This window comes from Paramormyrops kingsleyae, chromosome 3 (assembly GCF_048594095.1).
Source record: "Paramormyrops kingsleyae isolate MSU_618 chromosome 3, PKINGS_0.4, whole genome shotgun sequence".
Taxonomy (NCBI): Eukaryota; Metazoa; Chordata; class Actinopteri; order Osteoglossiformes; family Mormyridae; genus Paramormyrops; species Paramormyrops kingsleyae.
This window is the reverse complement of record NC_132799.1, coordinates 8,319,017-8,346,984: the sequence shown is the minus strand read 5'-3', so window position 1 is coordinate 8,346,984 and position 27,968 is coordinate 8,319,017. Positions and strand designations below refer to the sequence as shown.

Here is a 27,968-nt window from a genome sequence, read left to right as displayed (position 1 = left end):
AATTTGCTTCCCCCAGAACAAACTTGAACAGGAAGACCTGTTGTTACTGAGACTGATAATTTATACAGAACTAATGAAGGGTTATTTATTGTATGCTTGATGTAGTAAAGCTTCCTGTACAATTTTTTTTTTCCAGTTGTAATTCATATATCCATCCACCCACCTATCCATTCCATCCATTTTCTAACTACTCATCTTAACTACTCACAGTAATTATAATCTATCTATCTATCTATCAAGGTGTATAATCGTAGTATTTGACACTTGCTGTATTACATTGGTTTCTCAGCCACACATGCATTTTCTGATGGACATTTTTTTCCTTTTTCCCTTTCTTGCAAATTGAGATAAATCACATAAGCCGCTGGAACCTGGCAAATATTCAGCCCCGTTTAAAGGAATTCTATTGACAGGGGAAATTAAGCTGTCACTCCGCTACGGCAAGGACGAGGTGTAACTCCGCGCCCCTTTTGTATCCAGTCGTGTTTCTTCTGCATGGTATCCAGGGAGACAGACAGCTCTCAATCCCACGTCTAACGGTGATGGAAGGAGAAAAGTGTGCTGGGCATCAGAGGTAGAGGAATCGCCTAAGAAAGAGACACACAAATCGTCACAAAATGGCTTTCTGTCAGCCTGGTCTGCCTTCCAGGTCTGAGGCAAACTCTTCTCTTCTGAGAGAGAATTTGTACTGTATCATAACATCCACTCTCACTTCAATACATTGAAAAAGCAAAGAGATATTAACACTTGCAGTTCAAGGAAACAGCAAAACACAGCATCACATAAAATGAGATGTGTGTACAATGTGGGGAGGGTATGATGTCTCTGGGGGGGGGAGACAAGCTCATCTACTCACCTGCAATCAGTTCGTTTATTTGTGTGTGTACTATGTTTATATTACATCGAGGGGACCAAATGTTCCGCACAATGTGATAAAAGCCGGTTATTTTGATGTTGTGGGAACCATTTCAAAGGTCCCCACAAAGATCTGTGAATGCAATCAAAAAACTACAAATACCAAATGCCTCGTATTTTGTTTTGTTACTTGGTTAAGGTTAGGGCTGGGTAGGGGTTAAGGTCATCATGTTGGGATTGGAGTGAATGGAGAGTCCCCACAAAGATATGAATACAGGTCTGTGTGTTTGAGGGAAAGAAGGAGAGAGAGAAAGAGAGAGGGAGGTGGCGTTTTATTTTATAGTTATTTTGTATGTTCACCTTCATATCTGGAGGTTGCCAATAAAGTTTCTCAGACCCTCCCTCCAAAGTCCTGTGTTCCATCGATCTGTTTGCTGTCTGGAAGATTCATAATTTTTACAATCCAGCGAGATCTCATTCTGCAGGAAACACAAGTTATTTTGAAGGGTATGAACGGTTCGACAGATGAGAATATTACAGCCACAAAGAGCTGTTTCCCAGGGTTTCTTTCTCCAGGACAGGAAGCCAGCGTGGGTCACTTATGTCCTGCCTGAGGTGTGTTTTATCAAATAATTGTACCTTTGTTTCCGGGAGAAGGAAAACAAATCAATAAGCAAATAGAGAGCTTTTTTTTGGTGTAAAACACAATGATGCTGTCATCTGTGGCCCTAATGTTTGCCAGTGTTTTAAGATGACAACCATCCAGGTCGGGCTGATAGTACTGCAGACGGCACAAGGCACCAAAGCTTTGGAGCACTGCATCTCCGGCCAGTCCATTCCACACCCCCATCCCTATCTACTAACATTGCCTTTCCCAGGAATTCCACTGCCTGCTGTCTCAGTACTCTGGGATTTCAAAATCCAAAATGGGAACTATAGAGAGGTAAACCCAGTCCATGGGGACACCCCCCCCCCCCCCCCAGACAGTCCACATTTTTCCTCCCTCCCAGCTCTCAGCCAATCACAAACACCGAAAACCTGTTGCAGGTGTGTTGGGAGCCAGGAGGGAGCAAAAATGTGGAGGATCCGAGCACTGGTTTGAGAAACACTGCCTTACCCGATCACTGCATTCGGCTAACGTCTTTGTTCGGGGCCGTCACATAGCACGTCGCTAATTTCAAAACTAGTGCCGTGGTTACCATGTTGGTGCACTGGTGCAGCCCTGTAAACACAGATCTGAGGAGGTGGGGGGGAAACAGACTGCCTGTTACCACTTCACTTGCGCGGGGTTACACTTTGCCATGACGACCGGTGCACTGGCGGCAGAGATAAGGTGCAGTGGAGCCTGCTCCCCATCACTGGCGCCGGCAGGCTGCACGGGGCGAACTTCCTGCCGAATCCGAGGCGCTCCCTGACAGGAGAGGGAGGATCCTAAGGAGGAGGAGGTTCGCGGGGGCTGGGTGGGGTCTGCATGGATAACACTTAGGGTGCCCATCATTGTGGAATTAGAGGGAGGCTTTTTGGCAGAGCTGCAGGGGGAAGGGGGGGGGCTGCTACTGGCTGCATGACAAAGCTGCCTTTGAGGCAATCTGTGTGTGTGTCTGTGTAAGTGTGTGTGTGTGTGTGTGTAAGTGTGTGTGTGTGTGTAAGTGTGTGTAAGTGTGTGTCTGTGTAAGTGTGTGTGTGTGTGTGTGTAAGTGTGTGTGTGTCTGTGTAAGTGTGTGTGTGTGTGTGCAAGTGTGTGTGTGTGTATGTAAGTGTGTGTCTGTGTCTGTGTGGCTGTGTAAGTGTGTGTGTGTGTGGCTGTGTAAGTGTGTGTGTGTGTGTGTGTGTAAGTGTGTGTGTGTGGCTGTGTAAGTGTGTGTGTGTGTGTGTGTAAGTGTGTGTGTGTGTAAGTGTGTGTGTGTGTGTAAGTGTCTATACATTTCAATGTCAGTGCAGGAGCACAAATGTCAGAGGGACAGTAATTCACCATGGAAGCACCGCTGGGAAGGGTCCAGGTCGGGGCGTGTAAGGGTGGGGGTGTCTAAAGGGTGGGGGCTTGATCTAATTACGGCTGCTGACCCGCACGCCGTCACCGCGGCGATGATGCAGGACCTTGACCTGAGCTCCCGCTCCTGTGTTTCTAGTCAATAAGCACTTTCGGCCCCAGACGTGGACACTGCCCCCCCCCCCCCCAACTCCGCGATCTGTCATTGACGGCTTTCGCCACACTGATGAACCACTGTAGGGCATGTGCACACTGCTGTGCTATTAGCGAGCAGTGATGCATCACTGAGGATCCCCCACCATGAAAGCAGGAAGGGGTGACGGTAAATGGCATCGTGGCGTCCCTCACAGATGCAGACACATCGCAACTGAGCCCTACAGGTGACAACGGCTTGCTAGACAGCCTAGTCAGGTTTTGCCCCCCCCCCCCAACCCCCACCCCACATACTGTGTCCCCTTACCACAGTCTGCACCATGATCTCAGCAAAAGCGCGTCTCTATGGCTAAGCCGATCTGCTCAGCTGGAGGGGCGACGTTCAAGGTTACTCCTCGTCACCATGGTTACAGCCCAGATTTTACACTTTGCAGAAGTCATTCACCACGGCCCGGGTTGACCCACTTATAAATGTCAAGACACTGCAGAATAAAGACATCGTGAGACGAAAGATTAGTTCAGAGCTGTGGAAACAGCAGTGACTCCAGGCGTGTTGTATGACGGATCCTGGCCATCCGCAGCTGGTAAGATATACTGATTGACTCATCCAGTGTTAGGGGTGCTATTCCTGCAACAGGTTGTTGCTACGCTAGGTGTATTCTATTTTACTAACCAATTTAACAGTACCTACCATTGCTCTACCCTTCATGTAGGGTTTGATGAAGCTGCACCTCCTAGTGGTAAAGTTGAAACATTGCAGGTTTAATCTTATCCAGGCAGATATGGCAGAGAGATTCTCGGACTCCTCTCCCAATTCCTCTTTGACTGCTCCAAATAAACAGGGTCTTTCCACACAGCAGCATCTCTTTCTGACGTCTGCTACCCCAGCAGTAGCTGGTCGACCTAAGATATAACACATTTCAGATGATACCACCTGGAATTAGGGCCAATTGCAGGTGGGGGGGCGTAACAGGGGGCATAATTTATATGGAGAAGCTAACCTTATTGTTAGCCAATGATATGTTTTGAGTTGGTGAGTGACAGGAGAGGGGGCACCTCCTGGAGCCAATCAGCTTTCAGCCATGGCCTGTGAACCTGAAATCCTGGTTTATCTGCATAGCTAATGATCTTTATCAATGGCTAATTGATTACAGTTTTCACTCCTACTACAAGCTGGGCATTTTAAGTAAGTAGTATTAATACTCTAACTGTGGGGTAACAGTAGGCGTCTGTCCTGGGACTTAGACCTTTTTGGTCCAGAGTCCAGGCTCAAATCATATTGCTGCCTGAGGGCTAAAACTCTTTTCCGTGCACAATCAGTGAGGCAAAGCATAATGACGGTGGCTATTAGCGCAGATACTCAGCCTTCCAGGTGGCAGTACAAATGAACGTTTGATGTCACAGGGCTGGAAGGTACCGGCTGATTCCAGGAGAAAAGCGAAGGGCGCCGCGTTAGGGCCACTGAGTCATAAATAAATGAGCGAGCGGAGTGAGTGAGGGCCACAGCTGGCCAGGAAAGCAGCAGCGGACTGGGGGCCTGTCACACGAGCGGGGACACCTACATGAGGATGCAGGCGGAATACAAGGAGCGAGTCTCAGCAGTGACAGGACTCGTGAGTCCTGCCAAATCTCAGCACAGTGCCTATATACCTCTAATATCCGATCACAACGCCCTGACTACAGATTACACACACCTTATTACCGTTACAAGCTACTTTACATTTCTTTATTAATTCTCTTTGGGTATTTAGCAAAAGCGACATACATTTGTTGAGCGTGGAAGTTCACACGTTAATGTATTATTACAGGATACACAGATTGCGTGCGCGGAGATGTCAAGGCTAACACGACGGCCCCCTCATGCGGAATCGAGCCCGCGACTGCGAGACGCCACATTGCGACTCGCGAAAGGAGCCGAGACGTGCTGCATTGGGACACGGACGCCTTTCCCCGGCCGCGTCTCCCGTTAGAAGAGGTGACAACATGACAGCGTAAGCGGCAGGACAAATCTGACAGCCGGGCCCAAGATTTTCGGGGAGTTGGGGGCAGGGCGGGTCACAGTGAGAACCTGGGGGGGTACTGGGGGGGTAGCAGGCAGATCTTTTAAAATCTTTTTCTGGGGATGGCTAATTGATAAGCCCGCTCTCATTTGTAGACGCGGTCTCCAGGGGGCAACGTCACGCTCCACAGCTCATACGGCACGGCGGACAGGACTTTCCAGACATTGCCCTCTACCAAGCCAGGTCTTGGAGCCCAGTCACGAAGGTGGCAGGCGCTGTCACGTTCTCACTCCCCGCCTCCTCGCTTACTTTAATTGGCCGTCTCTGTCCAGGCTGTGACAGGATCTCATCCTCACGGTGCCTCGTGTAGCATGGCGAGCCAACGCTGCTCTCGTGTCGCCCAATCACGGTACAGCGGCAGCTCAGATGAAAGCTGTTGCTGGATAATTAAATGGACCCCTTATTCTGAGCCTCTACGCTTACAGCACCAGACCCATTATGGTGGGACGTTGTGTGAGGTTGGGTATGACAGCAGGATAGTGGGATTCTGTTATCCCAGAGCACTCTGGGAAGAAAAATATCCAATAAATGTAATGCAGCTGCACATGGATTCTGTCAGGGTTGCCGACCTGCTCCAGGAGCAGACATGGAGAGCAGAGGGAATGAATCAAGGGATGGACTGCGGGATTGAGTTTTCTCAGTACTCATCCATCCATCAATCCACTCATCCATCCATCCTTTTATCCACTACTGGTTTATGAAGAGTCTGGAGCCTATCCCAGGATGAATAAAGCAAGAAAACATCCTGGATGGGATACCAGTCCATCAGAGGGCACAAAAACACAGACTATGGCATATTTACAGAATCCTTCTCTCCCATCTGTAGGCCCCCACCTGTGAGGTAATGCCTCTGTCCTTGTAGCTGTCCTGCTTTTTGCCTGTTTCTGCTCAAATGCAGCAATATCTGACCATGAGAACCAATGTTTCGTTACGGTATTCGTCCCTTTTTGCGCCGGTGGGTTTAATTAATTCCCAGTGTAATTAAACTGTGTGCTGACATTTTGCTTCACCTCGTACGGAGCGCGTTTTCGATGGCGGGTTGTAATGATGTCACCACTGGTTTCCCCACACGGCTGAGCCGGTAATGGCACACGCTGTTAAGACGCGGACCTGGAAAGGTCACAGAACATTGCTTGTGCGGAGGCTGTTTAAAGATCAAGCCCGTATTTTACACACGAGGCCAATGGGATTTGCACATTACCCAGAATGCACCAAAACGATTCAGACAGGGTGAAAGGTGATGCCCAGGGAAGACCCCTTGAAACAATTTACTAGACCCTAGAATATTAGAGCAGACGAGGTTAAAGACACCAAAGAAATATATGCTCTACTCTACCGTAAATATCTAGTAGGTACTGTAGCATTCTGTTGATCCTACTGCCAGTAAGTAGTTATCGGAAAACCACCAAATGAAATATCCAAAATAACCAAATACAGGTTAGACACAGTAAATAGCACTTTGCCAATTCCAATCAGCCTTCTGTATATAGTAGATTGTAAATATCCATCCAGCAATTCATTTATTTTCCATGCCTGCTATTTTCCATACTAGTAGTGAATTTGGAGCCTATCCCAGCCAACATAGGGCACAAGGCAGGGGACACCCTGAATGGGCTGCCCGTCCATTGCAGGGCACACACACAAACACACAGTCACACACTACGGGCAATTTAATTTGATGTTAGCAGAATATAAAGAATATTCTAGAGACAATGGCAGCGTTGACGTGGATCCAGATGGTATGTTTGAGAGGTACTGGAACGAGTTTGGGGACAGGTTTCACGGGATGAACCTGCGTGATGCCCAGCTCCGAGGGATCTCCGCATATGGTTTGCAGAAGCCATCTGCCATTCACTAACGGGCCACCCTCGCCGCGTACCAGCGTCGCCACATGGTGACTATCCCATTGTAAATTAAGCACCTTGTTGCAGTTAGTGCAGTGTAAAGAGCACACTATGACCATCTCACTGGAGGTAGCCCACTGTATGCAGTTTCATGCAGTGGTGAACCTCTATGTTAATGTGAAGCTGTGCCCACAGACAGATAACTGTACAACGTTACTGGCCGTGTTACTGGAAGGAGCAAGACTTTACACATTGCACTTCGCACATTGCATATTACTCTTTACTCTGCCATATTCCCTATTTCAATATTTAGCTTATATTTATAATTTATTTCCAGGTTCAGTCCATAAATATGTACCTCTACAGTACCTAGGCGTACATCTGCTTTGATGTTTTGACTACCTTTGTCTTGTTCTGTGCTCTGTAATCCTGTTGCATGTTATATGTTACTGACGGGATGGTTTGAATAAGAATTTCTATGTACTGATGTTTGAAAGGCAAAGAAAAACTCTGGATCTGGACCTTCTGCACTGGACCCAGTAGGTTGGGCAGTGTGTAGCCCAGTGGGCTAAGCCTCTACACCTGCGATCAGAAGGTCACTGGTTTGAGGCCCAGCCTCAGAAGAACAGTCACATTTCCATACGCCCTTGAGTGGTATTGTAGTACTTTACGCTGGTCTTAAGACCCCTTTTTCACTTACTCAGTCTTGTCACAGAATTGAAAGCATTTCTACTCTGTCTTCAATCGGTCTCAGACTACAGCCAGACGCAAGACAGAGTTTTTTTCGCCACAGTGATAAACTTTCTCATTTCTCCTGCTCCTCTCAAAATAATGACATACATTAATAAAATAAAAATAAAATTCATCTATTATTTCCCTTTATTTTGTCCAGTGCATATTGATTTTTTTAATTTTATTTTCGAAAAGATGCGCTTGGACGTACCTTCAGAACAAACAAGACACCATTATTCAATGTGGCTATTTTAATCATAATAGTGATTTTCTCACACGCACGCTATAGAGCAAGCTAACCTGCTCAGCCCAATGGATTTTGTTAGAACTGGAATGAGTGATGTTATCATGTAGATCTCACGTAATTGGTCCTCTCCAGAAGCTCATTCAAGTTGTATGTTAACTGCTGTTTTTATGCTGTTGATATGAGTTTTTCGACTGGTTTGCCCTATTATTAAATCATCACCTTTACATGTACCAGGTTTGGCTTGCAGAACAAAAAACAGCAAAACAGCAGGCACACTCCGATGTAACACAAATCATTTCAATTTCTTTGTTTCTCATCCTGACTGCTTTAAAGCATTACTGAACTGAAAATGGAAAAAAGACTTTTCCGCTCTGAATAGAGTTGCCATCCACCCAATATATCACGGCATCGTCAGTGTTCCTTTCTAAACCAAAATGGGGACGCAATTTGTCTCATATTATGAGGACGAACAATTCACACCCCCCTCCCCGCCCCAACTCTCACCCTGATGAGGGGTTCACATAAAAATTTGATCTGGTTCACAATGGTATAGTCTTTGGTATTTGTGATTAAATACTGATGTTTAAGCTCAAAGGACATTCATGCGTGAATAATACAATTTTAATTTTAAGTATTAGTACGGGTGATTTTAGTAGTAAAATCCATGGTCTCGACTTGACTTGTTCTGGTCTCAGTCTGTGGCCTGTGCTGGATGTCACACAGAGACAGCGGTCACTACACAAGGCCTGTGCTGGATGTCACACAGAGACAGCGGTCACTACACAAGGCCTGTGCTGGATGTCACACAGAGACAGCGGTCACTTCACAAGGCCTGTGCTGGATGTCACACAGAGACAGCGGTCACTACACAAGGCCTGTGCTGGATGTCACACAGAGACAGCGGTCACTTCACAAGGCCTGTGCTGGATGTCACACAGAGACAGCGGTCACTATACAAGGCCTGTGCTGGATGTCACACAGAGACAGCGGTCACTTCACAAGGCCTGTGCTGGATGTCACACAGAGACAGCGGTCACTATACAAGGCCTGTGCTGGATGTCACACAGAGACAGCGGTCACTATACAAGGCCTGTGCTGGATGTCACACAGAGACAGCGGTCACTACACAAGGCCTGTGCTGGATGTCACACAGAGACAGCGGTCACTTCACAAGGCCTGTGCTGGATGTCACATAGAGACAGAGGTCACTACACAAGGCCTGTGCTGGATGTCACATAGAGACAGAGGTCACTACACAAGGCCTGTGCTGGATGTCACACAGAGACAGCGGTCACTACACAAGGCCTGTGCTGGATGTCACACAGAGACAGCGGTCACTTCACAAGGCCTGTGCTGGATGTCACACAGAGACAGCGGTCACTATACAAGGCCTGTGCTGGATGTCACACAGAGACAGAGGTCACTACACAAGGCCTGTGCTGGATGTCACACAGAGACAGCGGTCACTTCACAAGGCCTGTGCTGGATGTCACACAGAGACAGCGGTCACTATTCAAGGCCTGTGCTGGATGTCACACAGAGACAGCGGTCACTACACAAGGCCTGTGCTGGATGTCACACAGAGACAGCGGTCACTATACAAGGCCTGTGCTGGATGTCACACAGAGACAGCGGTCACTACACAAGGCCTGTGCTGGATGTCACACAGAGACAGCGGTCACTACACAAGGCCTGTGCTGGATGTCACACAGAGACAGCGGTCACTACACAAGGCCTGTGCTGGATGTCACATAGAGACAGAGGTCACTACACAAGGCCTGTGCTGGATGTCACACAGAGACAGCGGTCACTTCACAAGGCCTGTGCTGGATGTCACATAGAGACAGAGGTCACTATACAAGGCCTGTGCTGGATGTCACACAGAGACAGCGGTCACTATACAAGGCCTGTGCTGGATGTCACACAGAGACAGCGGTCACTATACAAGGCCTGTGCTGGATGTCACACAGAGACAGCGGTCACTACACAAGGCCTGAGCTGGATGTCACACAGAGACAGCGGTCACTACACAAGGCCTGTGCTGGATGTCACACAGAGACACCGGTCACTATACAAGACCTGTGCTGGATGTCACACAGAGACAGCGGTCACTACACAAGGCCTGTGCTGGATGTCACACAGAGACAGCGGTCACTATACAAGGCCTGTGCTGGATGTCACACAGAGACAGCGGTCACTTCACAAGGCCTGTGCTGGATGTCACACAGAGACAGCGGTCACTATACAAGGCCTGTGCTGGATGTCACACAGAGACAGCGGTCACTACACAAGGCCTGTGCTGGATGTCACACAGAGACAGCGGTCACTATACAAGGCCTGTGCTGGATGTCACACAGAGACAGCGGTCACTACACAAGGCCTGTGCTGGATGTCACACAGAGACAGCGGTCACTATACAAGGCCTGTGCTGGATGTCACACAGAGACAGCGGTCACTATACAAGGCCTGTGCTGGATGTCACACAGAGACAGCGGAACTTGAGGCTGGTGCCCAGACACGCTCACAAACATCCGCCTGACCTCCTCATGCCGAAGGTTTGAGTGTCGAGAACTAAACCTCTAAGTCGTTGCTTTCATCACAAATTTCATTTTCTGACTGATGTTTAATCAAATTTCACAATGATTTACCGATTTAACTAGCTTGAGTCTTGTTAAAATCTGCCTCTCTGAGGCAGGGAATTGATTTGTGCACAGATGATTCAGAGGGAAATATTGCATTGCATTTTATTGCAGCTTAAGAGGAAATCCAGACAGAAAAGTATCCATATATAAACTTCAGCAGAAACGCAACACAGCGCTGGCTATAAACCAAAAGCATTCATTTCCAGGCCATTGTCAGAGAACTTACAGAACTGACTCAAAAAAACACCATGGTAGTATATTCACAGCAGATGTAGCAGTGGGGAGAGCTTACAAAGCTGGGCGTTGTGTACACCGCTATTGCAAGGGAAACCGAGTGCATGTTCAGATTCTGCTGAAACCTAATCATTCACCTCTAACTGAGAATCCTCATTTTAATACCCTGTAACTATAATTATAATTGGTTGTACTGGATATTTCCAGTTATCTTGCTTTGGTTTGGCATATTGTAAAATGATCAGGTAGCTAACATACTATAACATAAACCTTTACCTAAATGTATCATAACTAAATTAAAAACCGTGCATGTGGGTATTATAGTAAGTACATTAATTTGTATGTATAATAATTCTATTAATATATTAATACTATATGCAGTATATATATATATATATATATCAGACATTGCAGCTCATTAATATTGTTCAGTCTGGTCTCCCCCCTTCACAGCAAACAGGCCCTGCATACCTACCCAGCATGACACGCAAATTTTATGTGCTTGTTTTAACTGGACACAACTTATGAAATCTGTATCCAATGGCAACGGAAAATAGAGGAGCCGGGGGCAGCCGCTGCTGAAAGGGACAGTGTCTGGAAACTACATACAACACATGCAGAGAAAACCACAGGCGCAGCCGCACAAGACCAGAAGGGGCCACTAGGGGGCGTGGTGACAAAAGCTTATGGGTGATACCGCCACAGGCCAGCAGGTTTCATTACAGACTGACTCTTGCATTTAACACTGTACCCTCCCATAAGTAGCCCTGTATACTGTACACCAGAAAACTGTCAGCTAAGGGAATCCCTAGCAAAAGCTGCCAGAGACTGAGGTACACGACATTATTATGGTTTTCTCATCCAAACAGTGTCCGTGGAATTTGGAAGGAGAGCCCCCATCTGCCCCCACCATAGTCTGTAAGGGCCCCTCCCTCTGTTCAATGCATCGCTTGTGCCCCCAGCTCCTGGGTCATGGAGGTCAGAGCTGCTGAGGTCGATCAGGAACCCGCCCAATGCCGCTTTGAAACCCTGAGAGACTTCATCACCATCGACTCCATAGGCCATGTGTCAGCACACAAAAAGATACATGTACCTAGATTGATGATGTCATCAGCTCACCCCCCCCCCCCCCCAGTTCTTTTTCTTTTCCCAGAGGAGAGGACTGTATGGGGGAGAGGGAGAAGAGCAGAAATCGGTTGAGAAACACTCACTCATGCACAGTGCGAGCTCTCTCCAGCATCCTCTGGGGCTCAGTCGGGGATCACCCAGCATGCACTTCACAGGGAAGCACTCAGAGGAACAGGAGGGAGGGTTTCAAGGAGCCACGGAGAGACCATTTTCATCTACAGCTCCACTGCCTTGTTACTTTAACAAATCTCCCCTTGGGATAAATAAAGTCTGTCTATCATCCATCCATGCATAATTTGGGCTCAAGAAACCTAAGTCTTGAAAGGGCTGTGCTATGACATCACACTGGTGACATCACAAACCTGTGATATCACACAGTGGACCCCGGTTTATTTACACACCGGTTACTGGACCGTAGTTTATTTTACCACTGACTACCTGCCTGGCTTTTGGCCCCAGCTCAAGCCTTGCTGAAAATATTTTTTTTCCCTTGTTTTCTACAACTTTCATATGATGTCATTTCTTGCAAACACATCTCCCTGTGCTTCCAGACCTGGAGAAAATCATGCTGTCATTGTGCCTCAGCCGCTGCAGTCTTTGTTCCGCCAGCCCCCGGCAAACCAGGTCTGTGTCCCCACTCCCCCTCCCTCCCCAGAAGTCGCTTTCATGACTCAGCAACTTGAGATGTGCGTGGTGATTAAGCAAATTCCAGAGAGCTTCCCACTCCTTCAACGAGAAGCAGAAAAGTCTTCTTTGAGTGCCACTCACGAACGACTGTGTAGATCCAGACTCCTCCAGCCAAATCCCAACAGTCTGCATAGCGGATTATACAGCTGCTAAAAACACGAACACGCTACGACCCGCGGTGAGCCGTGTGGCAGCCAGCGAGGTCTCCAGAACATGAAAGAACATGTGGCTTTGGCCTGTAACTAGACACTGGGGTTAGCACATGGGGCTGGGGGTGTGGAGGTACAAAGCTGGGCCTCAGGCCATGGCCCTGAGGCAGTCAGGATGCCTGCCATTGCCTTCTTGGAAGCCGTACAGCCGCACGCGTTTCCTGGTAGCAGGCCACCCATGTCAGGCAGCCGTGTCGGTCCATGTCAAGCCAGCGGCCTGCCAAGAGGGGCACTGAGAGTCACGCCAGCAGAATGATGTTTTTGCGGCCAGGGGAAGCAAATAACCACTAAACAGAGAAGCCTGCACGACAGATAAACACAATCCCTTCATATAGCTACATGTATCTTCTACAGACAATCCTGTAGCCTTAGGGATACAGTTTGTGTTCGTGTTCTGTAACTGAACAACCCATGCATGGCTTACCTGAGCGCAAGTCGGCCTGGAATTGACAAAATGGAGCGGAAGAATCAGACTGAAGCCATGACACTCCGATCCTCTGCTATCTGTGTCACTGCACGTGGGGGTGTGGCTTTAGTGTGTTGCCATGGCGACCGATCGGCAAGCAGTCTTGTCATGGGCCTGGAACACCTCAGTTAATGAAGCCTAGCTGGCCTTACTGAGACCAACTGAGTCTGATTGGACTAACGGGGCCATCTAGAAAAATCTATGCTATTATTAGCACCCTAAATGACTTATTTAAAAGTTTTAAAAGAAGGCTAAATTTGAAAATAATCCCTGAAAAGGTTCTATATTTATTGTGCTGGTACACATCGGTACACACACACACACACACTCATTTATATCCTTTTCCCAATGATGTATTCTGGTCACTGCTGCTTGGAGCATTTCCCAGGCAGCGTAGGGCACAAGGCTGGCATACACCCTGGACAGGGTGCCAGTCCATCAGAGGACACACACACGTTTGCATTCATATCTTTGTGGGGACCGTCCATTGCTTTCTATGGAAGCCGTATCCTATCCCCTCCCTGCTATTTTAATAAAGCCATATCCCAACCCATATGAGTGCAGCTCTATCCAATCGGCACTATTTTATTGCAGTTGTACCCCATCCTCGATTATACAGTAATCGAGGCTTGGGGGTGGTCTGTGGCTTGGCAGGTTGGCTTGCCTTGCCTGTGCTCGGAGCCAGTTGAGTATAAAGAGTCACAATCACAGAGTACTCAACTGGTGAGTTGAAACAAAACCTTAGTCTGGATTTGAACTTTCTGAACCTGAACTTTCCACTTCCGGTCACCAGTTCAAATACTACAGTCAGCGGAGGTCCTTAACTTCCAACTGCTCCAGAGAAAGCCCTGCTTACAAATGAACATCACTTTGGATAAAGACATCTAATAATGAGATTGTAACTCCAAATATGAAATGACAACAACAACAACAACAAATTTATTTTTGTATAGCGCATTATCACAACATTACATTATCCCAAAGCGCTTTACAGCATCCCCACCCAAAGCCCCCAGTGAGTAAGCCATAGGCGACAGTGGCAAGGAAAAACTCCCATTATGTGCATTTGGGGGGGGGGCTTATGATTCTGCCAATCAACCTTCTGATGACAGCCAGAGGCCTAACCCAATAAGTCATACTCAAGACCCTTAAGTATCACACTGACTGATACTCAAGGCCCTTAAGAATCACACTGAGTCATACTCAAGACCCTTAAGTATCACACTGAGTCATACTCAAGACCCTTAAGTATCAGACTGAGTCATACTCAAGGTCCTTAAGTATCACACTGAGTCATACTCAAAATGCTTAAGTATTACACTGAGTCATACTCAAGACCCTTAAGTATCACACTGAGTCATACGTAAGAACCCACTAAGTTTCATGTGCTTTTAGTGAAACAAAATAGAATGAATCACAAATGGTAAAAGCAGAGATATGACTGTGTATCTGATCACCTGTATAAAATTTAAAAAGGTCAATGTTGTTCACTGAAGCCCAGCATTCCTTGCTTCTCTAACCTCTCTCACTTTCACTAAGAGCCAAATACTTTGTGTCTCTGACAGGAACGCAAATCGAAAGCAAACCATCCAACATGGACGTTTCCTGAAAAGCCCCTCCAGGCCTCGCACTCGCACTGCTGCAGCTGCTTCAGTGGGTGACTAATTACCAGACCTGCTACCTAAACCCGATGGTTCAGGAGTGACCCATTGCTGTAAGACCTCGCTGGGTTCACTGGCTTCCTGCCGGGCACCGACCGAGTGCCAGGACTATTTCAGCCAGGATCTGCTTGTGCCAAACGTCACTACATAAGTGAAGAAGTTCTTAAGAAAAGCACCAATGAGATCAGGGCAGATATCTTTGTGAGCATTGGAGTCTTGCTCTAATAACCAAATGGCATAATTTTTCAGGCCCTGAAGCCAACAGCTCACAAAGTTAATTCCCCAGAGGTCGTGTTTCAGAAGGGAACATGCATGGGTGCTGTAATGAACGGTAGCGTGTGGATCGACAGCCCCGCGCCAACAATGCTGACATTAGCACCCGCGTGGGCACCGTCCCGACCTCTACAAATGTTACATCACCAAAACGAGGCTTTAATTGTCGCCAGTGGAGTGCTAACTCTTACAAATGGCCCCGTGTATTTCGCGAACAAACCCTTTACGTTAATTATTCAGTTAGCGAGTGAGCAGTGCTGCCTGTGGCAGAGAGATTTCCCATGATGCAGCGGTGCTTTCTAATTGCGCTGGAAAAGGCCGGGGTCTGCAGCCTGTTCCAGAAAGCTCCCTGTCCCCTCTTCTGTGACTGACCTATTCTTTCAGAAACGGATCTCCAGCCCTGCTACAGGCTAGAAGTTCAGGCTCCAGATTCCGTCCATGAATGTATGGATGAGCTTGCCGATACCTGAAGATCACCATTAACCCTAGTCCACCACCCCGTCAATCAGCATGTTTAAGGTACCCAGCGTTCACCGAAGCACCCTGAGGCAGAAAGACAGACTGCAGCAACACGGACCACTTACAGATATCAGGCTCCATCACCGACGTGGTGGGATTTCATGACGTCCTACAGCTCACCCTCTGTTTCCAAGCTACCTCAGCCTTCACCCCCCAGTGCCCCCACATCGACTCCAAACACCCTCCAGCTATCCAGCACTGCCCATGTCTCTGGACAGAATCAGCCATAAGTTCCCTGAAAATAAATTCCAGTTTCTGTGATGCATTGGTATATAAGATGAATGAATGAATGAATCAATCAATCAATCAATTAATTAATTCTAGTTCAAGGCACCATCCCTCAACATTAATCCTCTTTCCTTCTCTCATCCTCCTGTTACTTAGAAACCTGACTGACAGTGCTCTTTAATTTAATGAGGCCTTCTGCCATTTTCGTTCTACATGGCTATTCCCTCAAAGGTTACCATGCTGGTTCGCGTGAGAACAAGTGATCTGGAACGACACACATCACAGAGGTCAACTGGTCCCAGGATGGCACACAGTCAAGCTCTCCAACTTACTGAGGCAGACACCATAGAGATCCATGACTAAAATCAAGCCATAATTATAAAAGTGTGACATCAACCTTAACAAAATCCTAATAAAATTAGCCAATGACTAATCGATCAATTGGGACTGTAAAATAAATATGAATTAACTGCTGAAAGTCACAGAAGCAACCGCTGTTGAATTACAAATATATGTTAATACATCATAGACCACTAAAGAACAAGGCAACAAGGTAATTACAGTCTAATGGGTTTTAATTATGATTTAATTCATTCTAACAAAGTACCCTGTTCCCTAAGCAGTACATGGTGTGCCGACGTCTCATTTTAGTTTAGGGGAGTTTTATTATTTTCCTCATGAAAAATTATACAATTTAATCTTATTATAAATGATTTTTACTATACTTATGCATCATTTTTGGTCTACACAAGAGCTAACTGCTAAGGCGTAAACAATGACTCTTTGACCTGAACTGCACGACAGTATCTACAGAGAACAACACTCTTTCAATATTTAATCATACATTATTTTATAGCACACTATAAAAATAAACTAAGGGGACCCATTTTCCCCATTTTATTTGATCTGGTATGTGAGTCCTTTTCTCAAGGACAACTGAGAAGAGTATAATTTTTAAAATGCTGCCCTTCTGCAATAAGTCAAAGACCAATATTGCGATGAATTACAATATTTAGACAGAAGCATTTCCTATGACATCTGTTGGGTTCCTTTGTCTAGCTAGCTGGAGTACATTCCTGACAATTATATTGTCTTATAATTGGAAAAACCTTAAAATTAAGTTGGAATTCATGCCAGGATTCTCAGTTACATTTAAAGTCTACAACTGGTTAATTAAGTCTGGGTCTTAGGAAATTCTGCGACCTCAAACTATCACTTCAGCCAATGCAAGTGAGGAATCAGTTGTTCATTGCTGGCTGTCATACATTGGTAAATACTACCCCCTACTGGCTGATGGATGCATGTGACCTGATGACATAAAATCCAATAAATTTAAGTAGATCCTTGAGTATATTTTTAATATAAATTTTACAGCCTTGTAACAACATGATAAACGTTGCAACATCAGGCAGTGATACAAAATGTCCAATGGCTGTAACATAAAGCCCCTGGCAAATCTGTATTAGAAACTCATTAGAAACCCGTGATTCAGTTTCCAGAACGTCTGGAGCAAGGAAGGTGCATTTAAGCATTAGTATCGCATTAATAATTTTACTTATTAATTTCTAAGCAAGTTAGTTAATTTAACTGAAAACATCCTCTGGGTCAAAACCAATCAATGTGAGTTAAAAACACACTATACATACAATACATAAATTTTTTATGATAAAATGAGAAGCGGAAATATCAGCGTTTTGCATTTCATGCTCTGACAATGACAAATGCTTAAACATCCAGGCATGAACACGACTGCAGGTAGCGGAAATAGGCACCATTGCTAATAGAGATATGGAAATTCAGCTCGTTTGTGTGCAATGAATCCTTTGTTAATTACGACGGTGTGATGGAAACAAGATTACTGGACAGATTTATACTGACATGCAGACCACTATAAAAGACGAATAGACAGGAGAGGAAATGAGACTGTCAATAAGGGCCTTACGGAAACTGTCCACACTTCTCACTACTGCCCCCTACCTTACATACTAATAAAGTCTGTTGTTTATTTTTTTCTCTATTATTAACTTTCTGTTCATCAAGCCTGTTTAAGTCGGTCAACATAAAACACACACAGGAGCACAGGATCCTTTAATAGTTCTACCTGCTTTTAATATTTAAGAGTCTTATCTCAAAACCACAGATAAAGGTTGCTAACGTGAAATTTCCACTGAACCCTTGCTGAAGTGAATTCTTCTGCGGCAACCATTTAATAGTAGCCAGCTTCCATCAGTAAAGAAAAACAGGAAATGATGTCGCTGTCAGACGCCAATCTCAGGAAAATCTCGTCCCGTGATGGTTCAGGGGGGTGTGGATGGGGGGGGGGGGGTCGGTGTTGTGAAACAGCCCTGAGGAAGACCGCATCGGTTTAAAATATGCAGAAAGAATTCTGTCGTTATTCCAGTCTCACAACTCCTTTCAGCCTAAAAACTGAAGACTCGTTGTTTTTTTTATCACCTCCCTCCATGGCGCCGGGCTTCACACGGAGCAGCGAGCGTATGGAAGCAGCCGGCAGTATGGGGGCCACATGCCGGGCTAAACAAAGCACAGGCGGTAACCCGGAGACCAGGGGCCCCTTCACTCATTTCAGCTTTGCTTGTATGTCCCCTGCTGTCAGCCAGCTGGCAATGAGGCGACCAACATTAGGACAACGGTTAAAAAAAAATCCCTGCATGTACAGTCAGTTATTTGAAATAAATATTTATGACCTTTCATTGATAAGCAGTGACTCTAAGTATGTTTTAAATATTCTAGTATACAGACCATTAATGTTAATTAATTTTTAAATCACTTTCAGGTGGGGCTCAAACCCAGGCTTCTTACAGTATATCTTATATCTGTAAACCCCTCATTCATACAGCTTATTATATAAGACACAGTATCAAAATTTCCTGCATGTTGCTGTGCCACTGCACCATGCCGCTGTGCCCTTCACATCTGCAAAGCCAAGGTCGCGATGCACACCGGCTGCAGAGCTGCAGATCTACGCACTGGCTGCAGAGCTGCTCCCTTTAGTCGCAGTTAATTCCACCCTTAATTGCGGCATTCGCAATTGCGGCTGCAGTGTAATGAGAAAATGATCCGTCCAGCTCAGGTGTTATGAGGATGGCCGGCTTCAGGACCCAGGACAGCAACTGAAGCGTCTCCTTTAATATACGCATCAACATCTATTTATGTGATATTAATCATAAATTAATCAAAATAATAATTAGATGTGAGCTATTGAATACCTTCATAATACAATTCACAGAAAAAAAAACTCACAGCAAGTGAACAAAGATTCAAAACTATTTTGACATTAACTCTGTGTGAGCAGAAATCAACCCTAAGGATAAACTGCCCACTGCGATTCTTTATTGCCATCTGCTGGCGGTTCGTGTATTAGTCCCAAAAACTGCACGCTGGTATCCAATTTCATTTCTGCCGAATGTTCTAACTTCTGAACTGTTGTTACTATGGAAGTCGACAAAGTTAAAAATAAATAAATAAATAAATAAAGACAATTTCTCATTTGTTTAAAAAGATGCTATTGAAAACCTTATGTGAAATTTGCTTTTTGAAAATCTGGCCAATTCATATTTAGATATAATTCAAGCCAGTTCTGACCATCCATCAGAATTCAAACCAGCTTTAATTTGTTCTTATAATTAGTATTATTAGCTACTGACTGTCGAGTCTGTTCTAATAATTTGAATTTAGCTACTGACCATCATTACTATATCGTTTATTAAAAACTTATAAAAAATAATACTTTGGTGTATTCTATGTTTACTGCTGCTTTTCATTCCCACAGTATTCTGTGTAGAGCTCCCTACACATCACACGCTCCCTTACTGTGGCACTGTGCAGCATTCCCGGCCCGGCACATTCAAATGCATTACTGCTGTATTTCATTCCCACAGTACTCTGTGTAGAGCTCCCTACACATCACACGCTCCCTTACTGTGGCACTGTGCAGCATTCCCGGCCCGGCACATTCAAATGCATTACTGCTGTATTTCATTCGCACAGTACTCTGTGTAGAGCTCCCTACACATCACACGCTCCCTTACTGTGGCACTGTGCAGCATTCCCGGCCCGGCACGTTCAAATGCATTAATTCAGCGTTAAATGGCAACACTTGCAGCCCGTGATACCGAAAGAGCAGCTCTGGAGAGTGGAACTCAATCAGACTAATTGAAATTGATCTGAAATGCAATGAAAGCAACACCAACTACGCGTTTGGCAAATCAATTTATGCTAAGTTAATTGGTATGGCTGTTTATCTGATTTCGTGTCGTTACAATGACCTTTAATTGCATACAGATCGTTCTGGAGTTAAACCAAGCGCAGTCACATCTTCATAAAAAGAAGAGTAAGAAAAAACAGGAGAACATTTAATTTTTAAAAGTGGTGTACAGTTGAAAATATAATTAATAAAGAGAATTAATTCATATACTTTTTATATTTTTATATTGCTAATGCAGCTGACAATTAAACCAGGGTCAGCCAGTCCCTGAAGCAATTGGGGTTAAGGGCCCGACTCTGACATCACAGGATCAACCACAGGATATAGATCATGAGCCCCGAGTCAGAATCCACACACTGCCCCCCCCCCAAATTAGACAGGAAGAAAATCAAATAAACGCATCGGGGGAAACCAGTAATCTAACAATCTGACACATAACTGGTGCAGAACACCCTGACACTGCATCACGCAGAAGGGCTTGAATAACACTCCCGCCTGTCTGAACCGGACCAAACAAGGCTATAACAGAAGATGGCTCTATAACTATTCCATTCACTCATTTTCCAAATTCCTACCCCAAGCAGGGTCCCCTGAAGCTTATCCCAGTATGCACAGGGCACAGGCTGGGGGACACTATGGATCAGGGCATCACGGGGGCCGAGGACATACTACTGCGTGGTAGGTGGGAGGAAAGCAGAGTCCCTGGAGAAAATCCCACGCGAACACAGCAAGGACATGCCAACTCCACACATGCAGAGCCGGGGGCAGGATTCAAACAGCCAGTCCTAGACGTGTGAGACAAAAATAGTGCAGACTGAGACTGTACATACTTTGTTTGCCACATGTCTACCTACAGGGATCTAGTAACAAACAAACAGCAGTGCAGGATGGGAAAGGATCCTAAATGGAGCATTTTTGCTGAGACAGGACTTTGCCTGGAGACCAGGATACTGAGTCTTCCTACCCGGCGAGGGACCCCGCATGCCAGCGCACGCCAGTGCACGCCAGCGCACGCCAGTGCACGCCAGCGCACGCCAGCATACGCCAGCGTACTCCGCTTTGGTATTAATCATTTCCCCACGGGAGCCACGCTAAATAAACTCCTTGTTTTTCAAGAAAACAAACGAACGAGCAAGGTCAAAGATTAGCCCGCCCCTGTGATTCGGGGGGGGGGGGGGGCGTAGCGCCGGCCAGGCGCACGCCTGACAAAGAGAGCGAGGGCAGTTCCTCGGGAACCCTTCTACCCCCCAGTTGGGCTTGCAGTGGCAGAAAGACAGGGGAAGGGAGGCAGGAATGAGATCCAGGCCGTTAGACTCACGCAAACACCGCGTGCCGGCTGAGTAGATGAAGATTTTAACATCATTAGATAATCACCCCTGGTGTTCTGCTTTTATCTATGCATCGCTGAAGGCATTTGGACGAAGTGTTCAGACTGACGCCATGACAAACAAAACTAAATATAGTCAGACACCTCCCTTGGCACACAGACACGCCAACATCAAACTCACAATCTAGCGCTGTAAAGGACTCCCCCTGCTGGAGGGGTCGGAGTTCCGCCAAGCCACACAAGCGTGTCACTCTTCACTTACTTTTGATTGTTCCGGCTGGTGTGCCAGACCGTCTCTGGGAGGTAATTTATGCAGCCAATCAAGCCTTCATTTGTCAACCATCACTCCACGTTTGAGGGTCTGCAGGGGGCTCTAGCCTTGGCCTCTGGGGCTTCCACATATGCTGTTTGTTGTTTTGATTGCAATTAGCCGGACGCATCTGAGCGGCGGTAGAGAGGGGGCCGCAGCGACATGGTCGGCTGTCATCAACAGGGAAATACGCCTGTCGATCTACACCCCCCATGTTTCCCCCCCCCTCGGGAAGGTCTGGCGGAGAGGTGCAGGCCTGCTTCAGGGGGCCCCTCCCTCCGTCCTCACTTCCATCAGCTGGCGGCATTAAGACGTGGCAAACAGCCGGCCATCACGCAGAAGGGCTGCTTATTAATGGGCCAATATCTCACATCATGCACACAGATGCCAGTAGCCGGAGCCTGCCCCCTAAATGCTAAATTATTGTTATTAAAGTGTGATTGACATGCTCGTTTATTAATTATAATCTCGCGCACAAATGCGGGTTGACTGCACCGGCTTCGTGTGCCAAACGAGCAACACGTTCGGCTAATAAATCCTGACGACCTATCAAAGCGTGCTGATCCCCCCTCCCCCCCCCACAGCCAGCAGTGATCTAGGATGCAGCACGATGGCCCAAGTGCACGGGAGAAGCACACTGAAAAGGGTGGGGTCTATGGGGGTGAACAGGACCATCTACAGAAGGTGGAGCATGCATGTATAGACATGATAAATCTGTAAAATACTGCAGTATAGCGGCCTGATTATCTGAGTATCTGGGACCTACTGAAGATAGAGAAGCATAGTAAGATAGTCGTTGGATGACACTGACTATGTTAGGGTCCTTTGCAAGAGGGCGGAGCATGCTAGACACCTACCCAATCGTCTTCGAGAGACGTTCTTCCAACAGAAGGTTAGGTTGAGCTTGAGAAACCAAGCTGAACGGCTGAAAGGATCTCATACGTCGGCTGCTATTCTTTTGGGTTCCGCTATATAATCAGGCGAAGCTCTACGCTGACGTGATAAACGGCACAGAACTCGCCTGTGAATTTTTGCATGCAGATGCCCGTGATCATTTCATTAGTCACCTGCTGCAGTAGGTAACGTAACAGCTAAGTGGGAAGTGTAATGCATAATGAAACCCAAATTTCGCCTGCTCTCATCCCAAGAGGGGTCCTACTGTAGCACCCTTGAGTAAGATGCTTAACCTGAATTGCTCCAGTCAAACTTCCCACTGTACAAATGGCTAAAAAGTGCAAATTACTATTGAGACAAAGGCTGAGCAACTTGGTTAAATGTGATTTTTTTTCACTTCACCACAATCTGTCTTGCTGAGTCTCAACCTGTCTGCAGGGTTTGTCCATCACATTAGATCATTAAAGAAGACTGACTATCTATCTATGTATCCATCCATCCATCCATTTGTAAAGCTGCTTAGCCAGTAGAGGGTCAGGGTGAGCAGGAAGCGTATCCCGGGAAGCAGGGAGTACGAGGCGAGGTTACCCTGAACCGGCACCAGCAGGACACAGAATCATAGATTATTCACAATTGTGAGACATCTATTCATCAAACCACTTTGAAATGTGGGAAGAACATGCAAAAATGCTGACAATCAAGGCACCAAACTGTCCCAAATGAAGATAAGGATATGCAAAAATAAATATAAATATCTTTGGTAGTAAACCCAGTAAATTTTATTTTAAAAATGTATACAACAAATCATACTTTCCATCCATCCATCCATCCATCTTCTACACCTGCTTATCCTAGGCAGGGTTGCAGGAATCATACTTTTCATTTTTTATACAAAAGAGTCACCTGGTAAATGAAATCTGGGTGGCCATTTATTGCTTGTGTATTGAGATCTGTACATACACTTTTTTCTGTTTGTATTTAATTTACTTTTATGGGGCACAATGAGTTTTTTATGCCCTAATATAGCTTTGGTAGCTCCTACTGCCTCTAAACTAGGCAGTTACACCCAATGAGCACTCTGGTAGCAGTGAAAAAGGCCCTTCAAGCCGCCATATTGAGTCCAGACAAATGATTTTTATACAACACAAGGGCACTTCTTCTTCGCTCAATCTGTTGATGGCTTTGTAATACACTTAGGAGCCACATATAAGCTTCTCTCGTTTTTTTACTGCCCTGTGAATCCAAGATGCCGTTTATGTGAAATAAACATCCTTGACATTCATATGGACTCCATCAAGTGAAGCTTAGAGGGGCCCCGGAGAGCCTTATAAACAGCCAGAGAGACCTTGTTGGGGTGGAGGGAGGCGGTTATCTTCTTCATGATTCAGGGGGTCGTGAATCATGACAAAAGCATATGACTTAAATGGGCTGGACTCACAGAATACTAAACCTTTGCTGACGTCAAACCTCAGTGCTCCCCCTAGTGGAACTGTCACGACACCACACACATTCTGCACCAGGCTGGAATAAACGTTTAACAACCTCAGTACTATTAATGAACACTATATCCCTTAAACGAGGCATTCATTTGTTTGATTTGCAGCTAACGACATCAGCTGGGATGAAAGCCCACACATGAATTGGTCCTTTAGGATGAGAACCAGGACCGGACACCAGATTAGCCAGGATGGGCCAGACTAATTGTCGTTTAAATATCATTTGAATATCTAAGGCTAATTTGACATATTCTCCAGCAGAGGGCAGCCACACTCCACATGTGGACCCGACCCACAGGCAGCCGGCAGCTGTGCCATCTTCAAGCACAGTTTCACAGAGCGAGGATGGATCTTAACACATATCAGAAAAGCCTCACATTTAATCATCACATCCTTGTCATCTATCACTATGGCAACCTTGTATAATCGTCTGGATCATTTACATTGCTGTTTTCACAGGCGGATTGCTTCACCGCCGCCTCCTCCACACACGATTCCTCTCGGCTCCCGCAAACATTTTACAGTCGGAGGTTTATTCCGCGGTTGCTGGGCGAACGTGGAACGCGCCAGGCTTCCATAGCAGGGATTTTCTGTCAAGATGCTACGGTGGGGGGGAGAAAATGATGCCGGTGGCCATGTTTAACCACTCGGAATACAATGGCAGACGCGGTCACACAACCACACACAGATACGTGCCGAATCAGATCTGCGCATTTATGAGACGGGCTGTCCGACAAAAGCGTCCGCACACACGGGGGCACATGAACGTACACAGATGCGCCGGGTGGCAATCTCTGCCTCGCGACACCCACACGGGTGACGGTGATGTGTAGACCAGGGTCACAGGCCATTACGGGTGGTGGGGAGACGCAGCCGACCTGAGACAGCAACCGTTACCCGATTACACTTTTAATGGAATAAAAAGACTCAATGACGAAATGGAGACCCTTTGAAGCGACATGTTTCAATTTGTCTGTGTGATGATTCATTCAGAGCCAGAGTCGGCTCCGTGTAATTTCTCCATCTCTCGCTGTCCCTCAATGAGCGTAAGTGGAGACACCTTGTGCTGGTCTTTACCTACACATTCATCTCCCCCCGGAGCCAGCGGGCCTGCGGGGGCCCCAGTCACGCTTTATTGTTCTCTTTCATTATTCATGGATATATATTCCAAATAAAATCAAACGCATCTGCTATTTGAGCAGTCGGTGGGTTGGGCAAATGGAGTTCAAATTGCCTGAAATTAGGGAAGGAGCGAAAGCCGGAGAGAGGAAGATGGAGATTTTCATCCCTGGAGAAAACAACTAATAGCTATTTCTGCAGAAACTGGCGCAATCTTGTCTGACTATTCAAAGGAGAGGTTGACTAATTTGCGGGGGCAGTTTCTCCCATTGTGCTCCCTCTCTTTCTCCTTCCTTCCCCCACCCCCCTCAAGCCCCCACCCCCACCACCACCCCCAATCCTCCCTCTCTCTAAATGCAAAGCTGAGCCCAAGGGCAACATGACGATCCTGGTCAATCACACTCGCTGGATCTGCATATTCAGCCAGCCATAAATCTTCTATTACCTGCTCCGCCGGCTCTGACTTCTGGCCCTTCGTTTCTCCCAGACAGGGGACTCTCCAGCAGATGGGGGGGGGGGCGCATCCTGCACAGTCCAGCATCCTGCACATCCCCCCTCAGTCCTCACCCAGCCTGACCCTGCTACCTTCATCAGAAAAAAACCAGCACACAAAACCATCAGGGTTTAACACAAGATGCAGACTGTAATACTTCCACTTCTTCTTCTGGAAAGTAAATGACTCGCTGCAGGTCAGGGAGACCTTCCCCTCTATGTGTCCTGCAGCAGCTCCTCCAACACCAGCAGCTCCTGCCCCCCCCTCCGCTGCCTATGTTTAATGGCGAGCCTGTGTAAAGCGACGCTGTCCCCCCAACATGGACAGAAACAGAATCCGCGGGTTCGTTCTGCCCTTGAACTGTTTCACAGTCCCGTGCCAGGAAGGCAGGGAGTGGGAGGATTGTTTTCTGACATAGCCCTTACCAGCAGGGGGAGCCAGAGGGTCAACGGTTGTCTGCATCCGTGCATGTGTGTGTGTGTGTGTGTGTGTGTGGGAGTGTGTGGGTGCATAGGGGGTGCATAGGGGATGCATGCTGCTGAACTCGTGTGCAAAGTCAGCCTAGACTCACGCAGTTCCGAGTAACTGCGCTGTGCCCTTGATGCGGCGCATGTGAAGGCGAGAATCCAGACAAAGAAGGCAGGGAATTATGCAAAGGCAGGTACTACATTACAGCTACAAAGTGCAAAATTACCAGCGACCACCATCATGGCCCTGTGGCATTATTTCATCCATTTTCTGTCATTTGTAGACTATGTTCCGGCACGCAATTTTTACGCTTTAACTGGTGCTGAGGTATTTACCGAACTCGAGTTGCCGGGCCTGAGGTAGCGGGAGGGATTCCTGCTTATCCATGCTCGGAAATGGGCGGCGTTCCTGGGAACGTGTCCAGCTCCTTAACCACCGAGTCACCTGCTGATAGACAACGCAGATGTTTGCGGAGCTGAGCTCTGAGGTCATGTGCAGAGCTGCTCCGAGCTGCTGTTTAAATCAAACTCAGGGTGAGGGACCGCGGGAAAGCCAGTCCCCGTCGCTGGATTCGTACCGCACGAGCCGCGTTCGGAGCGCACCAACAATCCCCCCCCATGCTGGGCCAGCCCACGCTAAATATCATGTAGAAATTGCCTTCAGGGTAAGTTCCTGAATCTTTAAAGTGCGTAGTAATTAATCCGTTTTCAAGGAAGCCAAATCCACATCAAAACAATGAATTTGGTTATATCGAGCTCACACCGCTCTCTATTAGTAAATACGCAGCTTTGGAAGGAACTGAGCCTCTGCCTTGGACTAATCAAATGAGTCGTGCCTTGTATCTTCTGCAGCCCTTCGGAAATGTATGTTACAGTCTTCATACTTCACTGCTGTGACAGATCAAGCCCCGTGTTTGTGGCAGCAGGCCGCAGCCAAGACATCCTTATTACCTCAAACAAATTAAAAGCCCTGGTCAATCTCGCTGGACCAGCATTCGCTCGACTTGACAGATGCTCTTTCCCTTTGCTTTTTTGAAGATGTGGTCAAAACAGAGAGAAGCCCTTTGCAAAAAAAAAGGCAGTTTTTAACTGGAATTACCCAAGGACTCAGAGGTGCCAGGGTGAGCTAAGGATTTATGGGGGACGTCACCTTTTCCCGGGAGGGAGTGCTGACTTGGGTCTTTGCCTCTTTTCAGTTCTTCACAAAGTTTGACATGAGGAAAGAGGAGTGGGGAGATTTTGGCGGCAGGACAAACGCTGCTTCAAGGCCAACGACAAACCCGCAGGCCAAGAGTGACCTTGACTTCTCTGGTGTGTAGACGAACAGGCCTGCCACGTGGAAAGAGAGGGAGGAGGGAGAGGAAGACGGAGAGGCAGGATGAGACGGCGCAGCACCTCCCACGGTCTACCGACATCCAGCCCTAAATGACAAATAGTCATACAGAAAGGAGCTTCCAGCATATCTGAAAGCCTTTCGGTGAAAATAATGGATGTCACCCTTTATGGCTAATTCGCCATCCATGACACAAAGCTGGGCAAACAGACCTCGGGAGTTCGGCGCCAGTTTCTTGGCCAGGCCAACATCTATGATGAAATCCACCTGGGTCCAGCCTGGAGCTGAAGACACAGTAGAGCCCTCTGCTGCCCCCTGGTGTGTCATTGGTGGCGGGTGGGGGAGACAGAGCAGGGTGATTAACAGACGCCACTTC

The 27,968-nt window shown here is 46.8% G+C and overlaps 1 long non-coding RNA gene across 2 annotated transcripts; it reads right to left on the bottom strand.

The window, feature by feature from the left end:
• LOC111859597 (uncharacterized) lies at positions 1-27,905 on the bottom strand. 2 transcript variants are annotated; one of them, XR_002841857.1, is made up of 6 exons: positions 27,805-27,905; positions 27,410-27,588; positions 26,596-26,707; positions 25,745-25,884; positions 1,216-1,293; positions 1-587 (listed from the first exon to the last, which is right to left on the bottom strand). It is a non-coding gene; the product is annotated as an uncharacterized lncRNA (long non-coding RNA). The 2 variants fall into 2 exon arrangements; XR_002841858.1 differs by having other exon boundaries at positions 26,596-26,704.
• Between the last annotated feature and the right edge of the window lie 63 nt (positions 27,906-27,968).